General features: G+C 49.1%; 1 protein-coding gene across 2 annotated transcripts in view; it reads left to right on the forward strand.

The window, feature by feature from the left end:
* The window catches only part of INO80D (INO80 complex subunit D), a 41,753-nt gene extending 37,626 nt beyond the window's left edge, over positions 1 to 4,127 (forward strand). For both annotated transcript variants that reach the window (XR_009958866.1, XM_062579481.1), the window contains exon 13: positions 397 to 4,127. The gene's annotated coding sequence lies outside the window, so the exon portion shown is untranslated. The remainder of the gene's footprint in view (positions 1 to 396) is intronic.
* The last annotated feature ends 19,483 nt before the right edge of the window (positions 4,128 to 23,610 follow it).

A 23,610-nucleotide genomic window follows, 5' to 3' on the forward strand; every position in this document is an offset into this window, starting at 1 on the left:
GGAAGCAGGGGCGATCGCAGAAGGTGTTTTCGGCAGACAAAAGGTGATTCTCTGCCGGGAGGCATTTCTGTGGGTGTCTGGGCAGCTTTCCTTCTGGGATGCTTCTGTTCGCTGCAGTGTTTTTGCCATTTCGTGTGAAGGAGTCTCCTGTGCAGGCCTGCTACGAGGTCCTGTGGTGGTGGAAATAATAACTGAAATAATAGGTTTGGGCTAATGTGCTGATCCCATCTTTTCACAGGGCCTTCCTGGTCTCTTGGGTGACCTTTAATAGTGGGTAACTGAAAAAGGGGTGCTGTGGGCTGCTCCTCTTAGCTCATGTGTTTCCTTCCTCTCTGCATTCTTCATCACTTCTTTTTTTTTTTTTTTTTTTTTTTTTTTTTTTTTCCCCATTCTCAGATACTTCTCCAATGTAAGTAATGCCAACCAGTAATTCTTCTGTGGCTTGGTCCTGAGCGAATCTGACTGTAAAACGAAAAGGAGGAGAGATTGCTGCAATTCATAACATACATTTTGGATGCTAGAGCGACAGTGCAATAGATCAAAGTGTTTCTCAGCTCAGTGAGTAAGATGATGTTTCAAAGCACGCTGATACGTCGTGACCTAGCTGCTGAGGGTACAACACTGATCCTGGGAGTGCACGCATTAGCAGTGAATGTTGCAGGCGTTCTGAGTGGGAATTTACCCACCTTCTCACAGGTTCCTCTCGTTTTGAGAAGTACATCAGCAGAAAATCACCTAGAAAGCTTTAAAATATTTCCCTTACTTAAATTCTTTTTTTAAATACCTGCGTGAAGATGCCCAACTAAAAGTAAGGGTGACTGGTGGAAAGATGTAAACTTATATTTAATGAATTTAAACCTGGACTTTTGGAGAGGTCTGCTCTTGAGACACCTTAACTCTATCGGATTGGTTTTGATTTGTTTTTTGATTCGGTCTTTAAAATTAGACAAAAACACTGTTGCTGAGAAAGAAGAGTTTGTGAGAGAAGGAAGAACTGACAAAAGAAAAGCAAATGTGTCTTGGAACCATTTTCTCACTCATGTCTTCAGCCGTTTAGGCAAAAGTAGTGACTGGGCTTGGGGAGATTCTTTTCCCTTCCCTTGCCCCGTGGGTGCTGGGTTCTGTGCTTTCCCCTGTTTTGCTCTGCTTTTGCATTCTCATTTTCTGGCTCTTGTGGAATAAGGCAAGATGGTGGAAGCATGACGGAAGAAAATGGGCTTGCCTACAGATTAGTAACAGTAGTTGGAGAAGGCTTTCTTTTTCTGGCTCCTTGAAGTGTTGGTGTTACGTTTAGCCTTCCCTGGCTCGTAGAATCCAGTTGAGAAGTGAACAAGATGAAATCTAGGCTTTTGACATTACAACTGTATATACACAGTGTAGAAAAATGCATTATTCGTACTCGTCCTCCTTGCCAGCCCCCCAAACACACGCACAGTGAGACGGCGACAGAGTACGCGTGTATGAGCTGCACGCACGTGCTGAACTTGGTCCAGCAGTGCTAATGTTTTACCCACTTTGTGTCTTCATAAGCTGGTGGCCACTGAAGCGGGCTCTGGGTAGGTAATGTTCTCAGATATCCTCTGGAAAACTTTAACTTTGGTGCAGATTGCGCTAATGTAGCTAACTGCTATGCCATTTGCTTCTACTTTGGAGTGGACTGATTTACCCTGAAATGACTCTCTAACCTGCGTCTTAAACAGCATAGGTGGTTCCAGTGAAAACAGCTTCGTTCTGAAGGGATGGACAGTTGGATTCTCATGCAAAATATCTACATCCTGCTAGAAGGGGTTGAACCAGTTTCTCTGAACAGTGATTACTTTCACTGTACAGTTTTGGGTATGTCTCAGGGATTCCTTGTGGAAATAAGGGCAGTTAACAAAAAAAAAAAAAAAAGTAAATAGTTTTAAAAGTAAATAATAATTTAAGGTAGAGCGTCATCTAAGTGAGAGCGCAAGAAAGAGAAATCTTTGTTCAGTTTTATAGTCCACAGTGTCTGGCTTAGGGACTCTTTCTCTTCTCGGGGCTCTCGTCTCAAGTTCAACATACAGAATCTTTTTTCATCACGCTCAGCTTTAAACTTTTATTTAAAGATACCCTTCCCCAATGAGCTTTCAGAATACTTATTGTAGATTTAAAGAGAAATGGTATATTAATTTATGCTATTAACATCACCTCATAAATTATAAGTTTTATACTAAAGCTGTATTGAGTGTAATGAATTATGTTGCATATGTGTTTTTAATAGCTATAAAATTATATACAAGCTTTTTTGGAAAAACAAACTAGTGAAGCACCTTTTTACACTGGATCTTTGCCGTGTCAAGGTGTACAGCTATTCTTTGCTACCTTGCAGATATCTATATCTATATCTCTATATAGATATATATATATATAAATAAAATAAAATGGTATCCTGTATCAACAAAGCATAGAACTCTTTTTAACCCTTATATTGCTGTTCCTATAACTCTTTTAATTTTATTTTGAGTGTTACATTCTGCAATAATTTATCTGTGGTTTGTACCTATGATTAGAAATTTAGTTACAGGATAAATAGATCAAATTAAAAATCCAACTACTGTAGCTGGAAGTTGTGAACCAAGTTTGTAAGACCTTTTCTTTTTAAAATGTATTTATTTCCAGTTAGCTCTGTGAGTTGGAATTTGAAAAGTCAGAACATTAGGAATCTACAGTGTCTTATTCAGGAATTTTTCCCCTCCTTTCCTCACAAAGGAATTCCCACTGTGACTTATAAATAGAATTAGACTGCTTGTGTGCATGTATGTATTATATATACACACAAAAAATATGCATTGGGGGGGATGTATGTGCGATACGAATGTGTATATTGTATGTAGGTCATAGCTTTGTAAAGAGAAAAGTAGTTGAGAGGTGATGGAATGTATTGTAGAAATGTGATTATTTAGTAGGGGGTTATTATGTCCTCACTGTTGTATAAATAACTCAAACTCTCTACTACATAATCTGCTGTTATAAGGCTAACTCTGATATCATGTCAATTTTACTTTTTTTTTTTTTCAAATGAGTTGCATTGAGCCCTGTTTAAAATGTCATGAAAATACCAAGCTCCCAAAGACAGCCTTTAAAATAAAATAAACAGGAGACCGGGGGAGATGGGAGAAATGAGTGTGTTTCTCAGGAGAAATTGAAATGGGAAGGTCTGTATTTGGTGGAATGGTGAGACATGGGAATTACTGTATCTCTGCAAATTAATACCTGAATCTCCTTTGGTCTGATTTAGAAAATGCTGATAATCAGTTGTATTTGTGTTCTCAAATTAGGCTGTAAGAGGCATTGTTTATGAACTGATCTCCATTCTGTAAAAGGATATTGTTTTCAGAGTAATTCTTTTCTTTTCTGAGGATTTTTATGTGTGTATTAATTTTGCCCTCAAATTGCTTTTGTCTGATTACAGAACTATATATTTTTTTTGATCGAGGGAGTTAAATTTGTGCTGTGAAATTCTGAATTGAATTATGGCCACTTAATTTTTCTCATAATCAGAGAAGGAAGCTCTTTCTTTTTGGGAGTTCTCACTGGAAATTGTGAGAAATTGGAAACGTTCTTACAGATTCGCTTACTCTTATTATTCATCTGTCTCGACATTTAGGCTGGAGAAAATAAAATTTTAAATGTTACGTATTCATACCATTATCACTTTTAATCATGATGATCCTGGTGACTTTAAGATCTGTTTAGAAAAACAGAGCTTCCAGTATTGCACAGATATTTTAATTTTTTGAAGGCTTTTTTTTAAGCAGTTGCAAATCAATTCTTTATTTTTTATTTTTTTTAAGTTTTACATCCCTCTCCCTCTCAGTCTGTTGACACCCCCCAGACATACCTCCACATAAATCCTCTCTTGCACATACGCATACAAGCGAAGGGCAGGGAGGTGGAAGTTGTCAGAGGCCTTTCCTTCTTATTTGGTGGTAATGGGATTTATCAGTGTAATTCTTTATGCCTTTATGGGGAAGAATAGACCCGTTTCTGTGTATACCTGTACAGAGAGATATATCTGTATATGAGATGTTGGTAGCACTTTGCTGAATGTGGAATTGCCCTCATGATGTACAATAAATACGTATGAATGCAATCAATCTAAATCTATATGTACATGCGTACAGATGTATAGATGGAATATACATACTATCACACACATGTACGTTAGCTGTAACACGAGTAAGTGTGTGAGCTAAAGAGAAAGAATATCCACAGTAACTTACATGTAACAGGTAAGCACTTGTGCCAAACAAGGTGGTTTTAATTCTTCTGAGGGATTTGGATGACACCAGTGATTGATCTGAGCTTGGTCACCGTTGATTTTTTTGTTACTTCAGCCCTCAGAGTGGAATTTCCTTGGTACATTTTTGCTTCTGTTTATTCTGTATTACCACTCTTTGAGGCCTCTTGCAATGCCGACCTCTTCTGCTTCGCTGCTCCATTGCCTCCATTCCAGCTCCTCCTGCCCCAGCGTCTCAAAAGTTTATCTTGCTGGCAGTAATCAGCTTTAATGGCCCAATTCAGCTGCTCTTATACACTACTAAAATTCTCTTGGTGACTGTAGTGACAGCTGAATTGGGCCCTGAACATTTGCTTGAACTTGCTCAACATTTCCCAGATACTGAATTGTGCTTGACTACGACTGTGATTGATTTGGTATGAAAACAAACCTTTTTTGTTGTTGTTTTTCTGTTTTTTGAAAGAGGTGCAAAGCTTTCTAGCATGTTAAAAGGCTAACTCAGTATTATATTTTAGAGGAAAATATCCCAAATGAGAAAAGCAAGCTTACTGGAAAAATCTTCAGTTTTCAGCCCCAGAGAGAAACAGAGTTTGATACACACGTTTGCCATGACGAAGCAGCGAGCAGAACGCAGGCTTGTGCTCTCTTCTGAGCACTGGCGTTGTCGTCCAGTACATCAGCAGAAACACCGCTCTTTCCTGTTGGGCTTAAACAGATACTAAAATGAGCTGTGAATGAGAATCCACTGTTAAGCAGATTTTAAAATGACCTGCAGAGTTGACCATTAACATGCTAGTGCTTTGCATCTTACTGTGCATTCAGTGATTTTGCTTATGCGAGTGGATCGTGGTTGTGAGTCTTTCCTGTTTCTTGGCTAAATGGGGCTTCCGTGTCCTTTTAGCAGAAAGCAGCTGTCAGAAACCTGCCCAGTCACACTTAACCGCCGTTGAAACTCCTGCTAACTTACGCTTGAGTTTCAATGGAGAACGCTGTTCCAATTCCGTCATCGAGCCTTGTTGCATTCCACATTTCGCTATGGACGTGGCACTGTTTTTCCTGGCCACAGTTCAGCCATGGGATTTTGTCTTCCTTGCATTTCTATTAGAAAAAGGTAACCGACGTACTGTCCCACCTGAGCTTTCATGCAGTCGTCCATGAAGAGTTCCATGGTACATGTGCTTGGGCGTGTGTATGGGTATGTCTGTGTACTGTGTGTGTATAATACATTTTTTTTATATGCACACATATGTTACGCTATTTCAGTTTGTGTAGGTGGAGAGAGAACGTGCCCATTGACTCTCTCCTGATATATACTCGTGCATACGTATATTAAATATGTATATAGAGTGTAGATGTGCTGCATATACATGTGTATATGTTACGAACCTTGGTTGGCAATTTTTTTTTTTTTTTTACATTTTTGCAAATTGCTGTCCCTTATAGAATATTTTCACTGAAACCGCATTATATAGAAGAAATAGAAAAATGTGTTATCAAAGTTTTATTTTAAAAAGGAGACTCTTGATTATCTAAAGCCATTTGTAATTATCTTTTGAATTTCAGTAAAGGGGTTGTTAGAAAACGCACGCAGGCAGCCCCTTACTCCCACTGCCTGTTAGATGGACGTAAGAAAGAAAGGGAAACACAAGTTTCTAAGTATGTATTTCCTTCAGGATTTTTGGAGGCATGCTCTAACCGCATTCTGCCCCATCCTCCCCCTTTGTCCAGTTACAATTAATGATTCATAGTTTCTTTTACACAGCTTTCCCTCATTCCTTTGCCTTCTTAAATCTTTGCTGACCTTCTACATTTAGCAGTACTGATCTCACTAAGAAGGTTTCATTTTCTTCTGTCATTTCAGGAAAAATGTCAGTTCATCACTATTATTGTTTCGCATTTTAACATACTTTGTAGAGGATGGATTTTTTTTTTTTTTCATGAAGGTGTCTGTAACAAGTCTTCAACTTAGTTAATGTGAGAAGCCTTCACTGGAATCTGTTGTTTGTTTCCAAAGAGTTTCTGCAACTATTTTTTTTTCCTCCCCCCTCCCCACCATCACATTGAGTAATTCCCTTCTGACTTGATGCCTGGGGTTTTGGGGGCTGGATGTTTTGGGTTTTTGTTCTTGTATTTGTTTTTCAATCCTCCACCAATGTGCTTTTCTGCAAATGGAGCAAAACAGATGCCACGAACCCGGCCGATGTCCTCTGTGCAATTAGCGGTAAATACCTTTACCTTAGATTTAATTAAAAAGATGATGGCAAATGGACAATCTGAAGTGCTTGGAGGGAGCGATCGCTCTTTTTTTTTAAGGCTGTCTCGGAGACGTTTGTGTTTGGTGTCATTTTAAAGGTAGCTTGGTCACACTTTGATATCAGAAACAGCCTTGTAACGAAGAGGCCTGGCGCGCTTGTCCGGCCGCTCGCGTTTCGAGCGTAAACGAGTTGCAGTGGGAAAGCAAAGGTGAGGCAGTGTATTTTGAACCAGTGAATTGCAGCTTGCGAGCGGAGCTGGTCTTGAAGGAACTGCACGGTAGCAAGGATTAGCAGTCTCTTACACCCCGTCCTCGTTCCCTCTCGCCCCCGACACGCGTGTTCAGCGAACCAGACGTTGGGAGAAGTCGGCAGCTTCGCGGCGGCGAAGCTAAACCCGCTCGGCTGAAAGGGAGCGGACAGACTTGCCCTGCCGCGTCCGTCCCGGCTCCTCGGGCCGCCAGCCGCGAGACCGGCTCGGAGGCGCGCGGGGACGCCGAGGAGACGGGCCGCTCCGCGCGCGGCCCCGGCCCCGGCCCCGAGCGAGCGGCAGCGGGAGCGGGAGCGCGCCCGCACAGCATTCCAGCGGCGGGGAGGGAAGCTCCCGTTTGTGCTCTCCCTTTAAATAGGAGAAGTTGGCTCACATGTTCCTCATACTTCTCGATGAATGTACTGTATTACCATTAAAAAAAAAAACAAAAAAAAAGAATCAATGAGATGATGATAGATTGGTCTCCTTTTGTTATCTGGTCCTTGTTTAATTTGTTTAAGGGTTTTTGTATACAAAAGTTTACATTTTTATGTATATTTTTCTTGTGTAAAAACTGATGTAATATGTGTATAAAACACTGTATGTATTATCTGTATATAGTGTGACAAAATGATTTTCTTTCTTTCTTTTGGATGTATTAATAAATCTTGCTGTGAAGTAGCTGTGTTTGCTATGGTGAAACCCTCTTTCCCAAGCCATTTTGCAAAGCCTAAGATGTACAAATGTTGCCCAGGCTGAAATCTAATCCATAAAGATTTTTTTTTTTTTTTTACAGTGGCTAAGTACAGTTATTAAACTGTCCTTTGCTCGGATAGCTGTAGAATCTGACTCTGCTCTTGCTTATTCTATAGTGCTTTCTAATAACATTAGCTAATTAGTTTTGCAAGCAAATTGGGGTTTTCAGTCTCACCTTGGTTGTAACTAGTGCTTTCTAGCTCTGCGTTGCTGACCCAGAGAGTGGATCCTCCTCGTCTTGCTTTCTGCTCTGAGCTGCAGAACGGTACTTGAGATGCAATTTAAGGAGTATAGGAAACGATTTTGGCTTATATGTTGCATTGTTTTCTGAGGTTTAGAAAATACACACCTGCTTCGTCGCTGAGACTGGTAAGCAGCAATTTGGCGTCGTTTTGAGGGCTGGTACCCGAACGAGCCGGCGGGCAAGGGCGCGGGCCTGGCGACGGCCCGGCTCGCAGACACCCGGGGAGTCGCGTCTCCCTCGTTTCTCGTGGAGGCAGCTGTGCTTCTGGAAAACGCTGCAGTTCCTGCCGCTTCGCTTAGGCTGGCGCTAACCTTTCGGGGCAGCGTTTGCTCTCCGAGAGCAGCGCGGACGACCGGTTCCTTATGCGCAGAACTGCCCCTTGGACGCATTGCGATAAGTAGGTGGTTGCTGTATCTTCCTTTTGCCGTATCTTCCTTTTGCCGTTATTTTGTCAAGTCTTCCCTTTTCTTTTTGACACGAGGGTTTGTTCTCACAAGAGGTTTCTGTTTCTGATGCCTTTGAACTTGTGATTTCCAGGCAAAAGGCTGCCGTGTCCGAAGAGCGACCGCGTCCCGGGCTCTGCTTTCACTTAATGCTGCCCGGATGGTTGGAATAATAATCAGCGGAGATTGATGAGTAGGGGATTCAGCAATTCGACTTTTCTTTTTGATGAACAGTGGCCCGGCCAGTTCCGACAGCGTAGTTAGAGCTGCATTTTGCAATTCGGGCCGGGGAGAAGTGGTGGCAGTGAACGATGTAGTCTTCCGTGCTGACACCTACGCGCTGCAAAGGGCTCGCAGCGAAGGATGAAACGGGCTCCTCCTTTAGCATCCTCCCTTCCAGGGAGATGGGAGTACACCTCGAGTACCGCGTCCACGTGGGACTGGCCGCTCGAGGGGGTTTTCAGGGTTATAAGTGTCTGGGCACTACAGGGACTATAGTTAGCAGGTAGTTGGGAAATCCTGTGCCCCGGTTGACACAATTCTGGCTGTGCCTGTGGATGTCACGTACTGGGTCTGGAACGCGCTCCCGTTTCTCAAGTATCTCTTGAAAAGGAGCTAAAATGGTGAGAGAGTAGGAAGATCTGTCTCCTATGGGGGGGTGGGAACAGATTGGTGTGGCCAAAAAATCTGCTTTTAACAGAACAGCTAAGTTGCAGAAGTAAGTTGCTATTCAGTGTAAAGCTTGAGGTCACGATGAGGCCTAAAATGGTTCGGTCTAGGAACGGCTGCCTTGTTTTATTGCTGTGGCTAAGAAAATTAAGAAGCGGTCCTTCAGCTTCGTAAGAGGAAGGTGGCTTTAAGGTTCGGATGCATCTCTGTGCTTCTGCGTGGGAACAGCAGTACAAACTTCCTACTCCCACATCCAAGAGCTCTCTGGAAAGGCGTCCTTAGGCTTTCCTGTCCCGCTCAGCCTGTGCCATGCCACCAGCCTGCCGGGGCCTCTTGCAAATCCAACCTTCAGGACCCTCTTTGCTGTGATGGCTACCGGAAAACTGACCTCAGTTAGGCTGCGGATGGAGATGGAGGTGGAGATGGCTGTCACGCGGATGGATGTCTTCTCTCAGCTCACTCACGTGTGTTCTTCGAGCCCCGGTTTACCAGGAGGGAGTAAGGACCTTCAGCAGCTCCATTCCTTTACATTACCTTATGGTACAGGGGCAGGAAATGGCGAGTTGTCTGAGGCACTGCCATGGGCCAGCAGCTGAACGGGGTCCAGGACCCACGTAGCCTGGCCACAGCCCTGCAGCCTCTGCTGGGCCACGGCCTTGGTCATTCCCGTTAACCGCTTCCCTCGTGTCTCCTGGCAGCGCTTCTCTATTGATTTAAAAGCTCAGACAAATTTGAACAAACCTTATCTGCCAGCAATAGACTCTCTCCTGATGGCACCTCCAGCTTCGGTGTCCTCTGCCAGCTGGAGCCGTCTTCCAGCTCTCCTGTAACTAATGGTGCACAGCTTGATGTTCCCACAAGATGGCTTGGCTGCTGTGAGTCGTTGGAGCCAAGGCTTGCTTGCTTCTGCAGGGGCTTTTTTTTCCCTTCCACCTGTAGTATAGTCAATATTTTCCCAGCGTTTCTCTTCGAATGGTTAAGTGTGGTGGAGTGTTTCTTCCCAGGCTGCACCTTTCTGGCGTCTGTGGCTTTGCACGGGCTGAGAGCGGCAGCTGTGCCGTAACCCTGCCTCCCGGCGCTGGGGCCAGAGCCCTGACAGGAGTAAAGGGTGGTGATTCATAGCAGGTTTTTTCTACCAAAGTTTCATTTCAGTGAGTTAAATCCAAGATATATGAGGCATCTTGGGTGGTTTCTGCATGTTTCTGCTGCCTGTTGGTGCAGACATTTAAGCCTGCTGCCCGAATCAGGAGGGACACGTATTAGCACGAGCAGAGGACGTGTCCCCAAGTGTGTAGTCTTCTCTGACTTTTGCTCTTAGCAATCTGCATGCATTTGCTAAGGCCGCTTTATAAAAGAGCCTTTCTGGTCCAGCCGAGTGTTCAGAGTCAGTAAAGCCACTTGACTTGTATTTGAGAGCACTTGTTTTTTCTGCCCCGACCAGCTTATTGCCTTGTTTAATACTGCAGAAATGAATTTTCCTGTTAACCAGCATTTGTTCAGTGGAACCAACCAGTTACCTTCTTTATTAAACTCCCCTTTTCCTCTCTCCCTTGGGTGCTGCTGTTTAATATAGCTTTTGATTTTTTTCCCTTCTTTTTTTTTGTCCAATGTTCTACTCATTTCATACAGTGTTTTTGTCTTGATTTCTCCCTTTTCTTTCTCTTCAGACTGCAAGTAAAATTGTTGCTGGAGAGTTTGCTTACTCTGGTAAGCAAAATCAGCTTCCTGTCACCTTAACCTTAAAATAGTTCTTTGCCAGATCTTATCCTCTCCACTTTGCTGCTCTATTTACACCAGTTTTGCCCAGGTGTGAGACCTTGCTTGGCTCCTGATACCCACAAGATGCCAGAATCAGCCAGGGTCTCCTCCTAGTGTGCATGTTCTCCAGGGTGGGCACTTCCAAGGGCGATGGAGATGAGGATCCTTACGAGTCATTGCTGCGCTGTTACACTGCAAAAAGTCCAGAGCAATGACTTACAAGTCAGTAGAGGTCCTGCAGGAAGAGGGTTGTCCTGATCCCTCTCTCCATGTTAGCTGCCATAAAGAGGGAGCTGTGATGTGCACTGAAGACTACTCTGAATTAGCTGGGAGGAAAAAAAAGTGGTTGATGCTTCCAATCTCTCCCTGACTTCTCGAAAAATTAAGCAGAGCTGCTAGGGTGTTCTGCATGCCTTGCCAAGCTGGCTACCTGTAGCAAATTTCCTGTGAGGATGTGCTAAAAGACGATGCCTTTACCGGACGCCGTTTCCCATTAAGGATGCTTGGCAAGCTACAGCGCTGCTAGCCCCAGTCTGCGCCGGCCGCGGTGCTCTCGGGCTGGCGTGAGCGATGCCTCTCGCCGACCGCGCCGTCTCCCTCGGGCGACGTCGCTGCACGGAGAGCCGGGCTGCTGGGTCGCCCCTCCGCTCTCGCCACGTTGCTGGCGCCTGGTCTTTCCCTGAACTTGCTCCCCTAGCGCTGTTGGGTGTTTGTCCGCAAGCTTGCTACCTGTCTTCTCCAGCTTCTTCCTGGATTTTACGACTGCCAGAATCTATAGCTGGCTACTGCACGCTGAGCACTTCAGAGCCGTGCGAAGCATGAACCTCCCCGCGGCTCCAAACGCAGTCCGAGCTGTGCAGAAAACGACAGCAAATACCAGCAGCACAGAGCAATTCTTCAGCGACGCGACCGGACGCGTTTGGCACCAGCGGTGGGGCAGGACGGCGCCCTCGTCTCCGCTCCTCCGTGTGTTTCGGGAGCCTGTCCCGCGTGCTCTCCATCGCTCCCCGGCGCCCTGTGGAGCGTGCCCTGCAGCACGCAAGTCCGGGGGTTGTGCTGTGCTGCCGGAGGCCTCGGCGCGGCGGCGGGCGATAAGGGGAAGCGGGGGATATCTTTATTTCTTTCCTCGCAAAGGGGAGGCTCTCGCTCGCTCCTCGTTTCCGCTCCGTATTTGCGCTTCGCCGGGGGCTTTCGTGTCTCGCCGGCGCTGCCTCGCGCGGTTCCCCGGCGGGAAGCCCCGAGCGGCGCGGCGCGCGCCTCCCCCTTCCTCCCTCCCTCCCGCCCTCCCTCCTCCTCCTCGCCCCGCCGCCGCTCCCCCCCCCCATTCCCCTTCACCCTCGTCGCTCCGCTTCCCGGAGAAGAGGCTGCAGCTCTTCGGTGCCTGAGCGACGTGTGTCAAAACGTCTCGCCAGGCTCTTCCCCGATGTGATAATTCAGTATATCCTGCTTCCAAGGCGGGGGAAATATGTTGCCTTCGCTTTAGCTCATTGCTCTTTAGGAAATTGCTTTTCTTCAGTTATCCTGACAAGGTGGATTTTGACAGCTCCAGAGCTGGATAAAGCTCCTTAGAGGAGGCTCTGCAAACTCCCTCCTTTCTCTTTCAGTTTTCCTTGAGGCTTCTCTCTCTACCGTTCCCGTGCTGAAGAGGACTCGTGTTCACGCTGCCGCCCTCCTGTCCGCTGCTCTGGACATACGGCTCGTTTCCGGGCGCGACGAGCCTCTCCAAGCGTCGTCTTGCCTCGGTCGCAGCTTTGGCGCCTGCCTCAGGGCCGTGGGCAGGGGCCGGGCCGCGGCGTGGCGCGGGGAGCAGGGGCCGGGCGCTGGGCTTGCGCGGCCGGCGCCCGTCACGCCTCGGCGGAAACGCAGCACCTGTGTTCAAGATTCGGCTGCTGTAGGAAAACCAAACATCCGTGTCCCTTGGGAAGGAGCATTGCCAGGAGTAATTGTTTAAACGGTTCCTCTCTGGAGAGAAGGGCACGTTAATCCTATGTGGGGATTGAGCTGCAAAGCTGCAGCCTTGCAATTCCCGGAGGAGAAGTGTCTGAGAACGTCCCTCAGGCCTTGAATCTACGTGCTTGCCTTCTCTTAATAGCTAGAGCAAATTAAACCTAAAGAAGTTTAGGGAGCTACGCTTGCACAGCAGGCAGATTGTAAGTAACCTTTGAACACATGAAAGCAACCTCTGAACATTTCCATCTGTGTTTTATGGAGAAATCTGTGGAGGAAAGGCTGAGGGGGAAGAGAGGCAAAGAGCAACGTGCAAACGCTGCAGCTGGCATCAAGGATGGATTCGTCTCCCTAAAGCATTGGGGTTTAGGAAGAAGGGGGAAATCCATGATACTCCTCACGGGTGAGCTCCTTCACTGATCTCTGAGCTCACCCACCTTGCGGGATTTACCCACTCTGCCCGAGCTGCAGCAACCCTCCTGAGTTGATCGTGCCACCCAGGAGGATCTCTGGGTACTCCTTCCTGCCAGCACCGATGTCAGCTCTGCCCCCCGAGTGCTTGTCAGGTGCTGCCCGAGCTCGCTGCCTTGTTCTGGGCTCGTCCTCCCAGGCACTGCACAGGCTGGACTTTGCGGGCAGCTGAGTGGCCGCTCCTGATTTATGGTGGCGTCAGGAAGATCTGGATGAGAGCTGATAGATTCTGGCAGCAGAAGTGTCCTAATGCCGCCAGGGAGAGCACGTGTCCTCGTGACTGGGACGACAGGGAATTGTGGAGCTGACCTTTTCTCTAGCTTAAAGTGCATTTTTTGGAGATGGATGACCGTGCTGTATGTCAAGCAGCATTTGTCACAGGATAACACCAGCTCTGAGCAGCAGTGAGCAGGGCTTTTCTGTAGGGCCGGCCAGCAGCTGCCTTCTCTGTCGCGTCCTATGGACGTGGCAGCGAGCTGCAGCGCAGCAATGCTCCAGTTAGTGGTGTGGGGATGGTGCTCTGGGAAATGCTCAGCCTCTGGGCATTTTCAGGGGGATTTCACCAGGGCTCGGCTATGCAGAGCGACATCTAAAACTTTTAGGAAAGTCCCAGAAACGCCGCAGGCCTTGGCCGAGTCCCACTAGATGGAGCTCGGAGTTCACAAACCGGGAGCTGAGCTGACCAGGGCTCCCCGCGCTGCCCAGCTCCCTGCTCCAGCCGGGGAGCCAGGAGCAGCCCAGGCCAGGGCTGCTGGTGGGGCCCTGCCCTGCGTGGGACCTCTCCAGTGCAGGAATGCTCTCCATGACCGCCAGTTATGTGTGGTGGCAAGAGCAAATGGTCCCCATGAGCCAGGACCGAGGCATCTCTCCAGATGTCAGCGTTGATCCCACACAAGCCGTAGTGTCCTGGTTGTCTCACTAGGTAGGGGGTGGTGTGCCACAGAGATGACAATTTCCTGGGAGCAGCTACTCTGCACCCAGAGCTGGCACAGCTCCTGCACACCAGGACCTTCCCTTCCCTTTGCTTCTCCTCGGGCTCAAAGACCACCGTTGCTTCTTGTGTGTGCTTGAAAGCAGAGTTTCTCTCCCAGCAAGACTTTAAGGAAGAGGAATGCCTTCCTTGCAGTCTTGCCTGGTTCTGTGCTGCCCTGATCTTGCTAGCAGCTTGTGTCCGTAGTCCTGGAGCAGAAAACGTTGTCAAGCGTGCTGCGATCATAATGACTTGCTCTCCAAGGAGCAAGAGCATCTTAAACCCTGTGAGCTTCTCACCAGAGAGGAAACCGATGCTCATCCCATGGAGTGGAAGAGGAGAAGACACAGATGTTACCAGGGAGAGATGGGCCTGTCCTGCTGCACTGCCCCCTGAGCTCTGCTCGATCACGGCCTTCGGGTGACCGCTGGGTGGTCTTCTTGTGCTTTGTGCCTGCAGCTGGCAGTGGGGTATGAAGGTTGTGAGAGCAGGGATGTGCAAGGCAAGGCCAACCTCACATCTGGATCCAGCAAGATAAAACCCATGAGTTGGCTCTGGGTCTACCATTGACCTGAATTCTCAGACCAAACCCTGACAATCCCAGCTTTAGCTAAAAATGGAAGTGGTGGCTTTGGGTGGCAGCCGCTAAGGAGCGAGCAGAAAACGAACGTAGAAACAGCAGAGGGAAGTGATGCGACGGTGAAGATTAGCATGAAAAATGTCACCCTCACTGTCAGCCACTGCCAAATGTCTTCAGAGCATTGTAGCAAAGATGAGTTTTAAGGAGAGACATGAAGGTGCACAAAGAGGTGACCTTGCAGGCATTGAACTCCTGATGTTTAGATGCAGGAAAGAAGAGAAAAGCTTTGCTAGAACTTTCATTTTTTGAATGGATAATGTAATCAGTGACATTAAGCCCTCCCAATTATTTCTTGCCATGGGTACTGCCTATTTATTAATTTTCTAATATAAATCCATCAAGCTATTGTCATGCAGCAAGGAAGCAAACAAAAGCACCCCAGAGTTTTGATTGGACCACACGAAAGCAATCGAAGAGGTTAATTATTGCTGTTAATTATTTGTATTGCAGACTTGGTTGCACACAGTGTTATCTAGTGCGCTGGGTGCGGAAGGAAAGCCAGAACAGCTGATACTTCAGTAATCGAGGCAGCAACAGGAAGAGGGAAGGGAAACCTCCCATCTTCGGGATGCTTTCGGGGGCGTTGATGTTGCACCTTCAAGAAAAATGGCCAGGTGCTAGCATGTCCAGGCTGGGACAGCAAGATGCTTTTCCAGAAGCCTCCAAGCGCAAGCAGCTTGGCTCAGAACTTGTTTCCCTATCTACCAGAGTGATTTGCTTAATCATCAGCCTTGACTTCCTGCTTAATCATCAGGGCTCTGCTGGCACGGTGACCATGGGCCTGGCCTGCCCAGCCCGCGCCGGGAGCGTGGCCTCCGGGTCTGCCGGAGGAAGCGGACAAGGGGGCAGAGGGCCTGCAAGAAGAAGGTTCAGAGGCCCGGAAAGTTTTTTTCCCCAAAGGGGACCACGAAGGAAGCTGGAACTAATTTAGCATAACAAAGGAAAGGCTAGGAGGTGACTTGATCATCATTTCTAAGTACTCACGTGGGAATGAGATTTCTGGGAGTAGAGGGCTGTTTGATTCGGAGGACAAAGGCATATCAGCATTCGGCCTGAAAGCTGAAGATGGAAGGGGAAAAACTGACAACTCACTTTTTTAATGCTTAAAGTTACCTACAAATGCACTTAGGGGTGCTAGAGCATCCATCTTCCAGTATCTTTACATCCAGATGAAGATCTTCCTAAAAGACGTGCTTAGGGTCAGACAGAAATTATGGACTTGCAGCTCTGCGGCCTGTATCTTGCAGGAGTTCATATTAAATGATTTTATTTGATCCTTTGGCCTTAAGATCTATACATCTACTCGCAACAGCTAACAGCTGCCGCAAACCTGCTAAATCCATCTGGCAGTTTGTAGATGACCATGGTGTCAGATAGATTTTGTGTCCGCCTCCACCCCGAAACGCTGTCCTGGTCTACACCCCGGGCTGCTATGTCACCGTACACGGCAGGGTGCCCTGGAGCACTGATTTCTGTAGTGCGGCGCTTTTCCCACGCTGGTTTTCTGTCGAGGGATGCATGAAGACTTGCTGCTGTGCAGTCGGATCAGAGCGTGGTTAGGGGTGGGGACCTGAGGACTTTTAAAGTATATGATATCATCCAAACAGACTGTATGGCTTTCCTTGCACCGACTTCTGGCTACTCCTAAATGTGACAGTGAGTGAAATTACAGGAGTCAGTGCCTAGTTTTCTAAAGAACTTTACTGTTTAGGGGAAGGAGTGCTCTCCTGCTCCCAGGAGACCAGGTTTTTGACAGCAAAATCCAAATTTGCCCATCAGGGGCATGATCCCAAAGCTCTCTGCAGCCAATTTCTCCTGCTGGAAGCCTGTTGCACTGTCTGAGCTTGCTTTCCTCGGAGTCCTTGAGACGCTGAGCCGAGGGCTGTACTAACGCCAGGCTCTGCATTTGATATTCCTCCCTCCAATTGCTACGCTCTGCTGCCCAGCCAAGCAGTGGTTCCTCGGCTGATGTAAATCAGTTTAGCTCTGCTGCCTTCACTACTCCTTCCAGGAGCCCGACTCAAGCCCTGCAGAGGCAGGCACCGCAGAAACCTTGCTTGCCCCCATGAATCTCCATGTAAGAAAGCAAAGTGTAGCTACGGATGTCAATTAAAGCCAAGCCACCTGGGGCAGAGCCTTGGTGCGAGCAGTGCTCTCATCATCTGTGCGCTGAGGCCAAGACTAGTGTTTTTCTCCTGCTCTGGGCAGCAGGCATGGGAAATTTTGCCATCCACCAGTTTCATCCCCCCCCTCCTGCTGGTGGTGTGGAGGAGTCAGCCCCTGGTGAACATCCCCACGGACAGTATGTAAGAAGACGGCATCCTGCAATAGGGCCTTGACTTCAGCAGGCTTCCTCACGGATGGGGAGACTTCCAGCATGACTAAGGGTATTGCAGTGTATTCTTAAGATAACATCTTTAGCTTGCCAATGTGCTGGCTGTCTGCCAGCGGTGGGGGAGGAGATCTGTTGCAAGTCTTTTGTATGTGCTCATAGTAAATAGGTACATGCCAAATTGATTGCATTTGCCTTCCTATTTCTCCTCTAGGAGTAGAAAGGAGGGGAGAACGAGTCCCTTGCGGTCTGCCCCGAGCCACTGCTCCACGCGGTTTGGCTCGCGGGATGCCCGAGGCAACCCACCTCCGCATGTGCCTGGGGGGACAGGGTTGGGATCCAGCTTCTGCAGCATGACTGGGATGATCTCCCTCCCCGTGTCTGAACGTGCTGCTGGGGGGGGGGGTGTGGAGGTGCCGATGTCCCCATTGCATGGTAAGGGCAGCCAGGGCACGGCAAGGCGACTTGACTGCGTGGGCTGCCTGGTGCTGCCGGAGCTGCCGGCCAGGTGGCCCCCTGCCCGGGGTGGCCCTTTGCCCGAGCTGGTCATCGTCCTGCAGATCCAAAAGCAGTGTGTTGTGACGTCTCGGACAAGCTTGTGCCTTTGGTCCTTGACTGTCTGGAAAACCACAGGACAGCAAACGTTTTTGATCTACTGCCTTGTTGCCAAACCATTACCTTCCCAGTTTAAACACTTAATACCATGGTCTTATCTTTAAGTCTACCAGCTGAGCTGTCTGTGCTTAGGACTATCACTTTCAACTGTTCTCCAGCAAGATGCTTTCTCAAATGAAAAAAAAAATCAAAGTTGCAACCACATCTGTGGCTGCCTTTATCTGTTGGAGCTGGGAAAATGAGCCTGGAGGCCAAGAGGTGCTTTCTGAAACGGGAGCCTTTTCCCGCACGTCGCCCAGCTCCTAGCGGTGAATAGACCAGCCACAAACGTGGCTCTTGCTGAAATTTCTGGCACTGGGGTTCTGCAGCAGAGTGAAAAAGAGCAGGCTAAAAGCCACCTGATTTAGGCTGTTATCCTAAATCAGCCGTGGCTTTTCTCTATACACAGCATCCAGCTGTGCCGATGCGCTAGCCGACCAACCTGGTAAGCATCTCTGTGGCTTAGTGAGTGTTCTTACTTACGTGCTTCTCTTTCTATTTGTTCTTCCTGGGCTGCAATATGAGTCCCTTACTATTTCCCATCAGCAGTTTACAGAGGAAGAAGTAACATGAATTTCTACCTCGGCGGAAGGAAACAGCAAATGTGAACACAGCTGGAACAGCCTTCTGTGTGTCTTTCGTAAGTTAATGGACCGAATTCTCAGGCGGTGTTGAAAAATCAGTTGAATACCACTGAGGTGACATCAGTTTACTTCAGCTGAGAATCCGTCCCCGGCATCTCTAGAAAAACCTGATTAGGTCCAGTGCATTGCTGACTTTTCTTTTATGAAGAAGCTGTAAAAAGTTCTTTTCTTCTGCTAGTGCTTCCCTCCAGGGAGTTGTTGGCAGAGAGAGTCAAGTCTCTCAGCAATAATACATTTCAAAGTTATTATGCCAGCAGAAAAGAAGCATGAGGATTTTAACTTGGAGATATATATATATATATATATATATGTATATATATATGTATTTTTTAGGACAGACCAGAACACTGAGGGTGTGGGGGGGAAGCATGCAGCTCTCACCAGGTCCACCAACGCGACGGGCGTGCTGTGCCCATGGGGAGCTGGAGGTCTGCATACGGAGACCTTGCTCAGGTGGGGGCTGCTCCTCTCCCTCCAGCCCTCTTCCATAGCGGGCTTAGAGGGCGCAGTGATGCATTTGGATAGCGAATGGTGCAGCCGAGCCCAAATCTTCGTGCTACTGCAGTAATAATAGTGCTTTCATGTAGGAAATAATAGCGTAATGATCAGCTGAGACCTCCTCTTTTTGTAATGATGATTAACCCTCCGCTAATGATTTGCTATAATATTGGGAGATGTTGAGTGCTGTGATATTGATGTTTAATGTGGTCCAAGCAAAGGCTCCGGAAGCCATGAAGCTGATCGAGCTAATGTGCGAGGGGCTGGCTGGGTTTCTTTCTGGGCTCTGAGCTAGCTGGTGGCCCAAAGCGTTTGCCATGGTGTGGCAGCCTCACCTAACAGAAGCTAAAATAATTTAATTTAATTTCTGGCTAATAATTTAATGCCGGGTTTGCTGCGTTTCCAGTTACTGGAAAAAGCCACGACTCCTTTTCCTTTTTTGCTGTGTGTCGTAAAACCGCCCTTCGTGCTTCACGGAGGCAGGGAGCCACACCTCGCCTCTCCGCGAGTTCGGCACCGCGCCGGGTGGATGGAGCCGCTCGGAAACAAGGCGGCGCGGGAGGCGAACTTGGAAGGACGAACTGCAGCAAGTATCGATTCCCCCCGGCCGCTTGCGGAGGGGATTTCATTTAGCAAGGCTGCCAATGACATTGTGTGCAGAATCTCGTCCACGGCTGGTTCGGTGGCATTAAGGGAATTACTTTGGCCTAATGAATAGGAAGGAATATTTCAGCCTCCACCCTGGAAAGTAATGGTGGATCATCAAGTGTACAGCCAAGTTCAGCGCTAGTCACTTGCCAAGGGAATGCAAATGAAAGGTTTCTTTTATTTAATGGACACCACAGCATGGTGCCCAAATTTGTTGTCTCTTTCCCCGTGGATTATTATTTTTTTCTGCCCTTCTAAGTAAGTCAGATATTGTCTCTTCCTGACTGGCATTTTTTTTTTTCTGAAATCTGTCTACGGATTGCACCAAAACCCCTCGATCAGCTTTACTTCTATGCTGCGATCGAGGCGAGAAGCCGGTGCGCTGGTGGGGCTCAGCTCGGCGGTGCGGCCAAGCCGGGTCCCTCCGGCCGAAACCGAGGGGACGTGGTGGAGCGTGAGACCAGCGCGAGGGGGGAGGAGGGGTGCTGCTGTTGTTTACCTGTTCAGAAATCAGAGTTCTTTTTAATTAGTGTTTTAGTTGACAGGAAGAGCAGGTCTCGTCTCCGTTTCGCCGAGTGTTTTGATGTCTGAACAGAGATGTTGTGCTGGGTGCGCGTTTGCAGAAGAGGCTGACGGGAAAGATCAAAACTGCTTCATTACGGTCTCGGCTCGATACCCACCGAAGAGGCCGGGAAGCAGCTGCGGAGCCTCCGACACCCGCGGCTGGGAGGTGAAAATGCGACTGGTGACAATATTCCTGCTGACCTGGGGAAGGGAGGACTTTGTGTTGGGTGGCTACTGCGCAGGCTGAAGCCGAGCTCCTGAAGGGGAGACGCGGTCCTGGCTGTGGTGGTGCTGGGGACGTGTGCTGAGCCCACGGCAGCTACTGGAGAGCTTGGGTGGCCTGAGCTGCAAGCCTTTGGGAGCCCTCGATGGGAGACACAGTGGTCCCTCTCGTGAACCCTGGGGAAGCTCAGGGCCCTTCTCCTGCAGGATGAGGCCACGGGATGCAGGTTAATTAGGTGCTCCTGCTCCTCCAGGCTTGAGAGAGGAGGAGATTGGAGGCGCAGCCAGACCCCTCTGGGCAAGAGAGATGGGCTGCTGGGGGATTTGGGGCGAGGCTGTGCTGGGAGAGACGTTAGACAGGTCCATCTGCAAGCAAGCTGTCAAGTCATGTAGACAATAGGCCTGCAAAGCCCTCTTCTGGCTGGAGCACTGCTTGGGAAATGCATGTCCCGAGTGGGGGTTTTCACAGCGATGAGTCCTTTCTTGATGTGGTTGAAGAACATGGCAAACACATGACCCATCACCGTGATCCATCAGCCTGGATCCTGCTAATATGCTTTTTTAACCCTCTCTGACACCAGCAGCCAGAAGCTTCTGTGACTACTGAGCTATTTGGCATCAGGGCTTCCTGATGCAAAATCCCAAATCCCCCCGAGCAGGGGTAGATGGGAGCTCCCCGGAGGAGAGCTGACCCTGGCGCCTGGGAAAACAGCAGTGCAAGCATGGGAACAGGGTCACGGCTGCTCCCAGCGGAGAGCAGCAGCGCGACTTCTTGGCGGGAGTGGTCAGCAGTTGTGAGGATAGTGGCGCCAATGCTGCTGGGAGAAGAGGAGGACTTTTTCCATCTCTCTCGTCCCAAGGCATGACTGCTTTCGAAGGCTGTCAGTCCATCTTGCTCTTTTACTACTGCCTGATCCTTCATGTGCAGCCTTTGGCCCTTCATAGCAAACTGCTGCTGGGGCGGGTTGTGGCCTGGGGTCTGCCCTGGGAGGGATGGAAGTGGGTTGGACATCCTGGGCAACCTGGTTGGACTCCACAGCCGAGACCATTTTGTTTTCTGGGCATGCCAGAGTGGCTCTGGGGAGGGCACCACATGGGGCACTCCCCTTTGGGGACGGCCCTTCACCTGCACAGGTGACAGCAGCCGTGACCTGGCACCTAAGCCTGCCGCTAGCCGTCCTGACTTGGCTTGGTTGGGGGTCTACCAGCACAGGCCCTCCTGGGGTGACTGTCACTCATGACGATGGCGTTGCAAGGGCTGAAGCTGGTCCTGGCTGAGCCGCTTCAGCCGAGGTGCGCAGACCTGGAGCCACACGCTCCCCTCGCTCCACAAGGTCCCGGTGCGTGTCCAGCTGCCAGCGTGGGCTGGAGCTACGCTCGGTAAGTTAAAAGGGTGTCTTTCCACAACCAGGACTGGGAAGAATTTGAGGGCATTCTTCTTCTTTTTAACCAATAAATAATAGTAAAGTCCATCTCATCTTGCCTCTTTTAAAAGCAGCTCGCTTTCCTGATGGATGGATAGATATAAGAGGCTTATTGAAGCCATGAATCTGCTGTGACTTTATATTACCTGCATTTGTTGGAGCTGATGTGAAGAGAACTTCATACAGAGAGGACTCTTGAAAGGTTAGAGAGGGAGCTGGCTGGCTTCAGAAAAATCTTGGTGTAGAGAAAACAGGCAAGAAAACCCGCGTTAAGAAAAAAAAAAAAAAAAAGAAAAAGAAAAGCACTTGAGCTGGATGAGTAGGTGTCAGGGCTGACCGGGGGTGACGCCGGGAGCCGGGTGCAGGGCAGCTTCCCCGCCCCGCCGAACCGCGGCTCTCGGCGGCGTGAGCCTGGGCCGGGGACAGCGGAGCGGGGGCACCGCTCTTGGCACGGCGCGCGGAGCACTGTAGCTGCTTTAGCGGAAATGTTTGAAACCGCCTGGCTGCAAGGGGAGGGTGAAAGGAGCCGTTGTGTTTGCCGGCTTCTCGGAGGACTCCTGCCCGAAATATAGCCTCCGCTCAGGCCGAACCCTCACTCTGGCCAGGCCAGGGAGGAAAGCCGGAAAAAAAGGAGCTGCGAGGAGGGGGAAAACGGACGACACCTTTAAACGGCGATCGTCTGAGAGTATTAACTGCACGCAGGCTTTGCAACTGCCAGAAAGCGAGGCTCGAGCACCGTGGCGCCAGGAATCTTGAAGTCACTTTTGTAGCCTTGGAAAATGCAGCTGCTTTGGGATTTCAGCCCAAGACCGTTATTATTATCCACGGTGCAGAATGCAGCTTCTGTTGGGAGCTCTTACAACGGCCATCAGTCTTCACAAATACTGGCGGGTTTTATCACCTGGCAGTAATGACGCTCTCTGGTCCCTTTAATATCCAAGCGTGTTCGCAGCGTGAGACTGGGAGACTCATCTAGGGCTTGGCCCCCTCGGAGGAGAACAGCTCCAACCCCCCCCACCAGCTTTGTGGACATCAGCAGTCTTGCAAACCGTGTTTGGGGTGCCACTCTCTATATTTTTCTCACCATTACTTAAAAGCAAAGTCACCTCTCGGGTTCCTGTTTTACCAGAAAACGAAGGTTTTCATTAGGAAAAAAACAGCTCTGGGGCAACAAAACAACACGAGGTGTCTCGGATCCCTGTAAGCAGCGTCCGGTAAAGCAATGCTTGAAAAATCGCTGTGAGAACGAGAAACAGGGTCAGGAAACATTAGTCACTTGACAAGGCTGAAATATTTTGTGCCTTTATTTTCCTGTTTATTTTCCTGCGCCGATCTGGAGGGGCGGAAGGTGTGCATCACCGCGCAGAAGAGTCGCCCCGTGGGGCCTGGTGTCATTTTTTTTTAATAACTCTCTTATTTGACAGAGTTCACCTGCCATTTTGCACCTGGAGTTATTACGGTTTCTAATATAGGTGACGCTGGTGCTCAGATGTGACCTTACATAGCTATTTCCCCCCGCCCCCTTCCTTGCTGCTTAACTCAGTCAAAACCATTCGAGCTGGCAAACCCCCACGCCGGTCCCGTCCCTGCCACCCCCCCCCCCCGGGTGGTGGGCAGGGGGAGACGGGATTTTTCTCGCGGGCCGGATTTTCCCACGGGTGGTGGTGGTGGTGGTGGGGATGCCCGCGGGAGCTGGGCATCCGCGTTGCCATGGCGACGGGGGAACGATGCTCCGCTGAATCCTGCGGAAGGAGGATGGGGAGATGCTGAGCAAAACCCAGGCACGGGGTGGGCTGGGGAGGGGGCCGGGCTGAAGGAAGACCCCGGGCTCCGGCCCGGCCACCGCGGCGCTCGCTTGGAAACGATTCGTACCGCGAGCGGCGAGCGGAGCCTCCCCGGCCTGAGCGCTTTCGGCAGGTTTTAATATTTTCTCTACTGTCCTCCGTGCGCCTGCTTCCAT

Source organism: Rhea pennata, chromosome 6 (genome assembly GCF_028389875.1).
Source record: "Rhea pennata isolate bPtePen1 chromosome 6, bPtePen1.pri, whole genome shotgun sequence".
Lineage (NCBI taxonomy): Eukaryota > Metazoa > Chordata > Aves > Rheiformes > Rheidae > Rhea > Rhea pennata.